The sequence below is a fragment of the Diabrotica virgifera genome, chromosome 10 (assembly GCF_917563875.1).
Source record: "Diabrotica virgifera virgifera chromosome 10, PGI_DIABVI_V3a".
Classification (NCBI taxonomy): domain Eukaryota; kingdom Metazoa; phylum Arthropoda; class Insecta; order Coleoptera; family Chrysomelidae; genus Diabrotica; species Diabrotica virgifera.
The window spans coordinates 82801939-82810883 of record NC_065452.1 but is presented as its reverse complement, the minus strand read 5'-3'; the positions used below and the strand labels follow the sequence as shown (position 1 = coordinate 82810883).

At 34.9% G+C, this 8945-nt stretch overlaps 1 long non-coding RNA gene across 1 annotated transcript; it reads left to right on the top strand.

Moving 5' to 3' along the window:
- The first annotated feature begins 3248 nt into the window (after positions 1-3248).
- LOC126878750 (uncharacterized) lies at positions 3249-5662 on the top strand. Its single transcript, XR_007695764.1, has 3 exons — positions 3249-3404; positions 3465-3775; positions 4627-5662. It is a non-coding gene; the product is annotated as an uncharacterized LOC126878750 (long non-coding RNA).
- The last annotated feature ends 3283 nt before the right edge of the window (positions 5663-8945 follow it).

Below are 8945 nucleotides of genomic sequence, written 5' to 3'. Positions count from 1 at the left end.
AGGGTAAAGGCGCAAGGTGGTACCATGTCACCTTTGTTTCTTGACGTATCCTCTAACTACTGGCCAATTTTCGTGAAAATCGATGAAGGTTCACCGAAATTGAAGGTAATCGTTGATTTTTACCTTCAGTGACTGCACTATACAAAATAAATTGCAATCTACTGATCTAAATGCGCGTAATTTGGAAGCTTATAAATTATTAAATGATAGGTATGTAGTCGCCAAATAATTAGTTTAATGCATTTTAAGTACAACTTTCTCTTAAGCCGGGAAGATAGGGTGGTTTTCTTGCGAAGGGGTTGTAGCTCAATAATCGAAATGCTCTTGATTTAATAGTTTATTCTTAGAGTATATAAGCTATATGAATTATATCCGCAATACGATATATTTTAAGTTTTCTCAGCATCTTTCTCTTAAGTTAAATCAATTAAAGGGTTGTTTGGGGGTGAAGGGGATGAGCTCAAAAATCGAAACTATATAATTCCAAGAGCTCATAAATAGCTCGTAATTCTGCCGCAAAAACCGATTCAATATTCCTATTTTTAAGTAGTGGGGGGGCTGACTCAGCCCCCCCACTAGGGTATTAAATTCCTGCTCAGTGGAACGAGCTCAAAATTTTTAGTTTGCGGAATATGAGAGCTCATAAATAGCTCATAAATCAGGGCTATTTGTTTTTTAATTTTTGCAAGTGGGGGGGGGGGCAGCTCAACACGGGTGTTTTGACGACTGTAATCTGATGTACGTAATTCTGAACTTTACACATGTACGTAATCACTTTACGTAAAGGATACAGCATAGCCCCCATTGTATAAAATATCGTTCAACTATCTGTCTCCTTTAAGGAGGTGCTATTATAGCCCATAGCGCCGCCCAAAGTCAATGTTGCCAAGCGATCTATAATAATCCGATTTGCGGATCTTTTTGAAAGTTATCTGTTTCATGTATTCGAATAAATCGGATATTTGTCTATATTTTTCAGTGTAACTACCAATCTACTACAACAGACTAATAACAAAAATAAACTTAATGCTTAATGGTTTGTAGTTATTTCCTGTCTTTCCTGTAAACTGTAAATATTTTATGGTTAAGCGTTATACCTTGTTTGAGAGAAATATCTAGAGAAATGCGATTGACAATACTGTCCAAACGTCTTACTGCTTAGAAAAGGAACGAGCTTGTCTAGACGTGCAAGTCTAGAGGAAGCGGTTTTTGGGCGGTTTTAACTAAGTTAGTCGTCAGTCAGGTTAGTGGTTAGTCAGTCTTGATTTTGCCCTTCGCAGTGTTACTAGCTGAAAAGTCCGTAGCGTGAAAATAAAGTAATTTCGTAAATACATTAAAAATGTATTAACTTGAGGCAAAATTTCAAATTTTAGCTTGGTATTTTGGAGGTCACTCGATTCGAGATATAGCAGATAATTTATTCGTTGTTCGTTTTGCGAATAGGACGGCTCCTTTGATTTCCACAGTCGAAAGAATAGTTCAAAAATTTCGCAGATGTGGATGTATTCAAAACTGCCACAAGTGTAACAATCTTGGTGAAACACCTATTCGTCAAAAGAGTGAACAACGTATAAATAAAGAAATTAATGTTTGTGGTGCTGTTGAAGCCAGTCAACCGTGTTCAAGCAGGGAAATTGCTGAACAAGTAAATGTAAGCTAAAGTACTGTTCGAGGTATTTTAAAAATGAATGGATATCGATGCTATAAAGTTCAAACAACCCAAGAACTTTTTCCCGAGGACAATACTAGACGAATGGTATTTTGTGAAGAGATGATGAACAAGCAAAATGCTGACCAAAATTTTTTAAAGAACATTTTATTTACTGACGAGTCGACATTTTCTCAGTAAATTCAGAAATTTTCAGTCGACAGAAAACACAATTCATCGATTGTTCGGTATTGGTCTCGAGAAAATAAACATTTAAGCATTCCTGTACGAACACAATACCCGCAAAAACTTAATGTTTGGTCGGGTATTTTGGGTGATTATGTAATAGGCCCCTTTTTTATTGAGGGCAACCTCAACGGCACTAAATACCTCGAACTGCTAAAAAACAAATCGTTCCGGCAATTCAGCAACTTCCGAATATGAATCTCGGAGGTATTTGGTACCAGCATGACGGATGTCCCAGTCATAATACAAGGGCAGTTACCGAATATCTCCAAAGGACATTTCCAAACCGGTTAATTGCAACAAACGGTACAATCAAGTGGCCTCCAAGATCAGCAGACCTCACCCCAAATGATTTCTTTTTTTGGGGCTTTCTTAAATCTAAGATTTATCGGCACAATTTTGAACGTGCCCAAAATTTAATGGAGTTAAGAGCGAAAATTGTCCAATATTGTGCTGACATTACGCCAGATCAACTCAGACATACAAGAGCGTCTTTGTATGATAGATTCACCCATTGTTCGTATGTTCAAGGTGGATTATTTGAACCTTTACTCCATTAAATTTTGTGCCTAAATAGGTTTTTTAAGTTGTTTTTAGAATTTAATCTTTTAAGTTTTTTTTAGAAATTAAGTTTTGTTAAGTTTCTTTAAGAGTTTATTTTTTGTTTTTTTACGAAATTATTTTTTATTTTCCAAGCCGTTACGACAAAAAAGAACCACACACCTATTTTATTAAGAAAAAATATTTGTAAATCGATTTTACAAATAATTTTTCAAAACGGAATAGGTACGTAAAAATGCGCGTTTCAAATAATAATTTTATTGACATGTCCTCCCAACGATAAATGACTGATTACTGACTAGACTAGTGTTTTGGTAGTGACACAGTTTTTTTGCTTATACGAATCAGTTAGTTCACTCTAGTTTTTATGCGGTTCCTGCGCTTGCAGAAACTCCTAGCAGACTGCGCAGTAGACTAGGAGGAAAATGTTGCTGTTGCAAGATTTAAAATATTCCGATAAAGAATATTCCAAAATTATAATAAAATAATTATGATTATCGATTTTTTTCAAAAAGCTAAAAATTAAATTCATAAATGGTAAAATCCTTTACGTACACACTTGTATAAAATTTGAAAAATAATATTTTCTAATTATTGATTGAATGTATTCAAACAATTAATCACAAGTAACTATCTAAATTGGTGACATTTGGCAACAGTGAGTAGATCTGGTTTATTTATGTATGTTTATTCCAAACATAACCTTATAAACAAACAATTGTTTATTTAGAGTTATTTATTATTGTTTTCTCATATTTTGCAATTGTTAAGTTGGTTTACTTCGAATGTGCATTACTGTGGTATTTCTCCAGTTTTCTAAGAAGGTTGGTGATTTTGAATTGGGATTATGATGAATTTAACCCAAAGGCAATGTGTGTTTATTTATGTGGCAAAATTCCAGGCACCATAAAAATTTGAGTTTCTTCCTGTTGACCATGGATGAAAATCGGTAAGAACGTAAATTCTATTTAATATCATTGACATCATTTTTGACGTGCTGTCGTTTTAGGTTTGCAGAATGAAAAGAAATTGTTCAATGTGATAAACTTTCTATGAACAGTCCTCAATATTGTTACATTAACTTTTAAATATGCACTTTACATCTTGAGGAGCAGGCCTTTGCAGAAATACTGAAAAGCGGGTTGCAAAACAACGCAAAATAAAATAAACGAAATATGTCTTGAGATTAAACATTCAAGTTGAAGGTGTGTTCTTTCTTAAACTGGAATGATAATTTTGTAATTCTGTAGGCACATCTATTGAGAAGTTACAACCAGTGGCAAAGTGCCTTAAGGGAATCTATGACATATATAATTGAAGGTATGAGTATATGTTTCAAATTAATTGTTGGATGATTCTGAGAAAGTGTAAATTTTTTTCATGAATTTGGTACATAACTGTCTTTACCTAAACTCTAAAAATCATTGACATCTGTTTTGAAGAACCATGTTCCTAGAAACCATTGATAACAAATATAGACGGTTACCTCTGCATTCGTTGTATCATCTTACTACCCTATCCATAGTGAGTCTAATTTTTAAATCTATAATAATTGTTTACATGCTGGTTTCATAAAGATGCTTCAAAAATCTATATGGGTCTTACTAGGCAGCACAGCCATGCCTTTAATAGCTTTTCCAATTATATTTTCAATATGCTTCTTCTAGTTAAGATTGCGGGACAAAGAGACCACTAAATATTTGAGTTCATTTTTAGGCATCAGCATTGGCTCTACAGCCCATGGTGGGTCTTGACCTGTTCCAGAATCAGCTTTCACTCTTTCCTATCCTTTGCTTGGCTTTCCAATTTCTCACTCGAGCATGAATTTTTGGTATATATGGGATTATATTGTGATAACGACCAGATCTATGAAAGAATAGTATGTTGTTAAAGAAGATTGTGGTGACACTATTCATGAATATCTGATAATATTGGTTAATGTGAATGGAGTCCAAAATGGGGGCTGTTTGAAATTTCAATCCAAATATTATATTGAATCCAAATTTAGGCTGTTATATAAAAAACTAGGTCATTAGCATATGGAAGTAGGGCGACATTATCTGGTATTAAATTATGTGAATGAGGAGAATTAAACCTAAAAACTCTATTTATTCTGCTAATCAATATGACTTTAATATATTTTAATATAAAACATATGTTATTCTTTCTAGGGACATCTCCTCTGAAGGAATTACAATTATTTGCCAGTATGTCAAATGAATTTTCAACATCAGTCATACTTTCATGAATTTATTGATGAAAATAAAACTAGGTACATGATTTATTATTTACTTCCAAGGGATTCTAAGATACTATGTGTAAAAAGTCCAATATGCAGTGATGAGCATGCTAATAACTGGCAAAATATGGGATATAACGCCAAAGATGGGAAACATGGGATGCATTCCGAAATAAAAAGAGATGAAACTGAGAGAAATTATCGAAATAAACATATAAATTAACATTACATTACATAGTTTCCCACCTTTAGACGTATCAGATGAGTATGAGAACTGTCACTGTGCCAGGAGAATTTTATAAAATACTCCTGTCACAGAGATCTAAAGGTGGGAAATTATGTAATGTTATCGTCGGCTAAGAGTGTTAACCTGCTACCTCCATTTTTCACTGTGAGTGATATTGGGGTAGTTTCTAGGTCTGTGTACCTTCATACCATGTCCCACAAGCCCGCTGGTTCCACTGTAGTTTAGAGATAGCTATTTCTAAACTACATTGGTGTCGGCGGGTTTGTGGGATGGTGTATGAAAATACACGGACCCAGAAACTAGCCCAATATCACTCAAAGTGAAAAATGGAGTTAGCAGGTTAAAACTCTTATCCAAGATTATGTTAATTTATTCGTTTATAGCGATAACTTCCACTTCTACCAGTTTCATCTCTTTTTATCTCACAAGTTAATATGTTTTCCATCTTTTGCGTTATTTTGCCGGTTATTAGTGTGAGTGCTCATTACTGTATATTTACGATTCTGTGATTTCTCAATATGATGCTGAGTAGATATAGATCTGAGTAGGTATATACCTAGTAGGTATCTTCTTTTCAAAACAGAAATTTATAAGTTCATTTTATGTACCTATTAAACTTTATTTTAAGGATGAATTTGAAATGCTTGTAGGGAATATATCTGTAAAAAATAAAATTGGTATTGTAAAATTGAAATTCTCAAAATATAATTTATAATTCGAATGTATTATTATTTTTTTCCTCCATAGAAAAGTCCTCTTATTAGTTTCCTCATTAGCTCTTGACAAGACATCAGTACTTCGCTTTTTAGATTTCTCACAAGGATTCAGATCCGGAAGATTCTGCGTAGACGCCAGTACTTACTTAATTACTTATTCCTCTTCACTCCATGCGGAGCATAGGGCGTCAACTGTCTGCCTCCATTCTGTCTTATCCTTTGCACTGATCTTTATTTCTGTCCAGGTTTTCCCAATAGGGCTTTTCATTCACAGTCATTTGTTTCGAGCTTCTGTCATATGTCGTATAATCCGTGTATATTCATAGATATAACAGAATAGATTAGGCCAGTTCGAAAAATAGAGTAACGCAGAACAGTTTGGGTTGGTGGTCTATCTTTCTCTCTCTACTGGCGCTCAGCTTTCTCTCTCTAACATATGATGGCTGCCGCCTCTGTGTAACTGTCGTTCCATTACTCCCACCTCTTGGTAGATACGCTCACACTCGCACGACAGACAAAGATAGCTAGACCACCGTACTTGATATCAGCGTTACACCCCGATGCATTGAGTGGCATATGACTAGCCTGATCTATTGTTGACATATCTCTGTGTATATTAGTATTATACACAGATTATACAACATATGACAGCAGCTCGAAGCAAATGACAATCAATGAAAAGCCCTATAGCATTAATTTCTTTTTCAACACTTCTTTTCCACATTTCTACGGGTCTACCTGGTCTTCTCTTTCTATGTGGTGTATATTCTAGGGCTTGCCTCGCTATGTCTGTGTCAGGTCTCCTTAGTGTGTGCTCCATCCAACTCCATTTCCTTTTGCATATTATCTTAGATATACATAGGTTTCTGGTTAGTTCTTGTCCATAGCTCTTGGTTTGATATACGGTTTGGCCAGTAAATGTTAAGAATCTTCCTTAGGCATTTATTTATGAATACCTGCATCTGTCCCTTGACACTTTCCAAGTTTCTGCTCCATATAGTAATACAGTCTTCACGTTGCTGTTGAATAGTCTTTCGGTTTTAATTGTCATCTGATGTGAAGACCACATTTTCCTTAGCATATTGAATGCGTTTGTAGCGTAGACGCCAGTATTGTACTATTTATTTCTGTACTAAGACAAATCACAGAAAAGGCCATCGAGTACAATAAACCAGCATATCTATGTTTTACCTGACAAAGGCTTTCGATCGCATCCAAGTCGAAGACGTCTTACACTTACTGTATAGAAGATACATGCCAATCAATATTATATGAACCATCGAAAACATATATTTCCATAATCGAATACAGGCAAAGATAAATGGAAAACTAACACAGTTTATACCAGTACAAAGCCGAGTCAGACAAGGGAACCCGTTAAGCCCACTGCTCTTTAATGTATCTAATAATGGACGAAATAATAGAAGCAGTATGTAAAGATCATGGTTACAGAATGGGGAACAAAAAACTCCAAATATTAGGTTATGCAAACGACGCCGCATTAATCGCCAAGACAGAAGACAATCTCCAAAGATTAACACACATCTTCAATACAACAGCCAAGAAATACAATATCAATATATGATAATATCAGCAGAAAAAACACATGTATGACATCTAAATACCCACTACGAGGTAAAATCGAAATTGATGGGAAAATATTAAAGCAGGAAGCAAGGTTTAGATATCTGGGAATAGATATACCCAGTTACGGAGATGTTGAAGAGGAAGTACGACAACAAAGCTTAAAAGCAAGTAAAGCGCTGGGATCTCTTAATGACACAATCTGGAAGAACGAACACCTAAGACAAGACACAAAAGCAAGAATCTATAAAGCAGCAATTAGACCTATATTGACATACACGGCAGAGACAAGACCTGACACATCTAAAACGAGACGACTACTAGAAACAACCGAGACGAATATCAGGGAAAAGTCTGTTGGATAGAGAGAGATGCGAAAACATAAGAAGATCATGCAATGTAGAAGACATAAATGGATGAGTGACAAAACGGAAACTGGAGTGGAACGAACACATTAGTAGAATGGCAGAGGATAGGATAGTACGAATAGCACGAGATAAGTCACCAAATGGATGAAGAAGTATTTGCAGACTAAGAAAAAGATGGTGCGATAATTTAAACAATTTAGGAGGCTAATATTGAAGAAGAAACAGTCTTTATAGCCTACCTACAAGAAGGAAGACTCCTCTTGCTACGGCGCGTCGAATAATATATCGCTTGTACTATCCCGGAGAATTTAAAACCGTATTTCCGATTGCATTTTTAAAACTGGAAGTCCTTTGCCAAATATCTCACCTTTAGTACCATCCTTGGATTATAAGCTTTCATCCGACACCTCATTTGTCATTCTATCTGGTTTAATGACTGAGGAGTTGTGTTTACGGACAGACGGACGTATATAATTCAACGCTTTCACATTTTTTTCAAAACTGAGTGAAAACAATATTTCTTTAGAAATCCATAAATATATGCGTTAATAATGAAACTAATTTGCAGTGGTTATAGCCAACCTTCATTAGTGGAGTAGGCATTAGAAGAAGAAGACCAATGAAGATAAAGTAGAGCCCATTGTTAGACCAAAATTTTGTTTATATAGAAAAAATTATTTAGTTGAAAATAGTAGGTACATAATCTCAATGAATCCATTAAAGCTGATACATTTAGTCTTCAGAACAACAGTAATAATTATTTATGAAACTATCGATAAATTGTCAAGAGCTTCGTAAACGTTAATTGTAGAAAAGTATTCCTTATTTCGAAAAATCTATTTCAAATTTGTCCTATTTATTTTCGAGCAGTGTATCAAAAATAATGTTGAGCAGTATAACACACGCTGTTATGCGCTTGCGTCCGGCTGCAAGGTCTCGATGCGCACTGGGAAAAATGGAACATTTTTTCATAACGTACTTCACGGCAAGTGACTATACTGATTGTTGTATAAACCTATATACTGTGGTAGTGATTTTGACGACCACAGTCTCGGCTGGTCCTCTACAGGCATGGCCGTGTTGCCAGGTCGTAAAAAATATTGCACGAGAAATAGTTCGACAACGCGAGATGTTTTTTGTTTGAAGCATGGGATTTGTTTATTCAATAATATTTGCTGGTTATTTGTTTACTAGCTTAATTTACATCATGAAATTCAGTATAACAATGCTTAATTTACCTAAAAATAACAATATCTAGCAAAAATAGCGATAGCGAAAAGAGCAATTTAAAAAAACCTAAAATGTTTAATGTTTCACCCTTAATGACCAAGCTGAA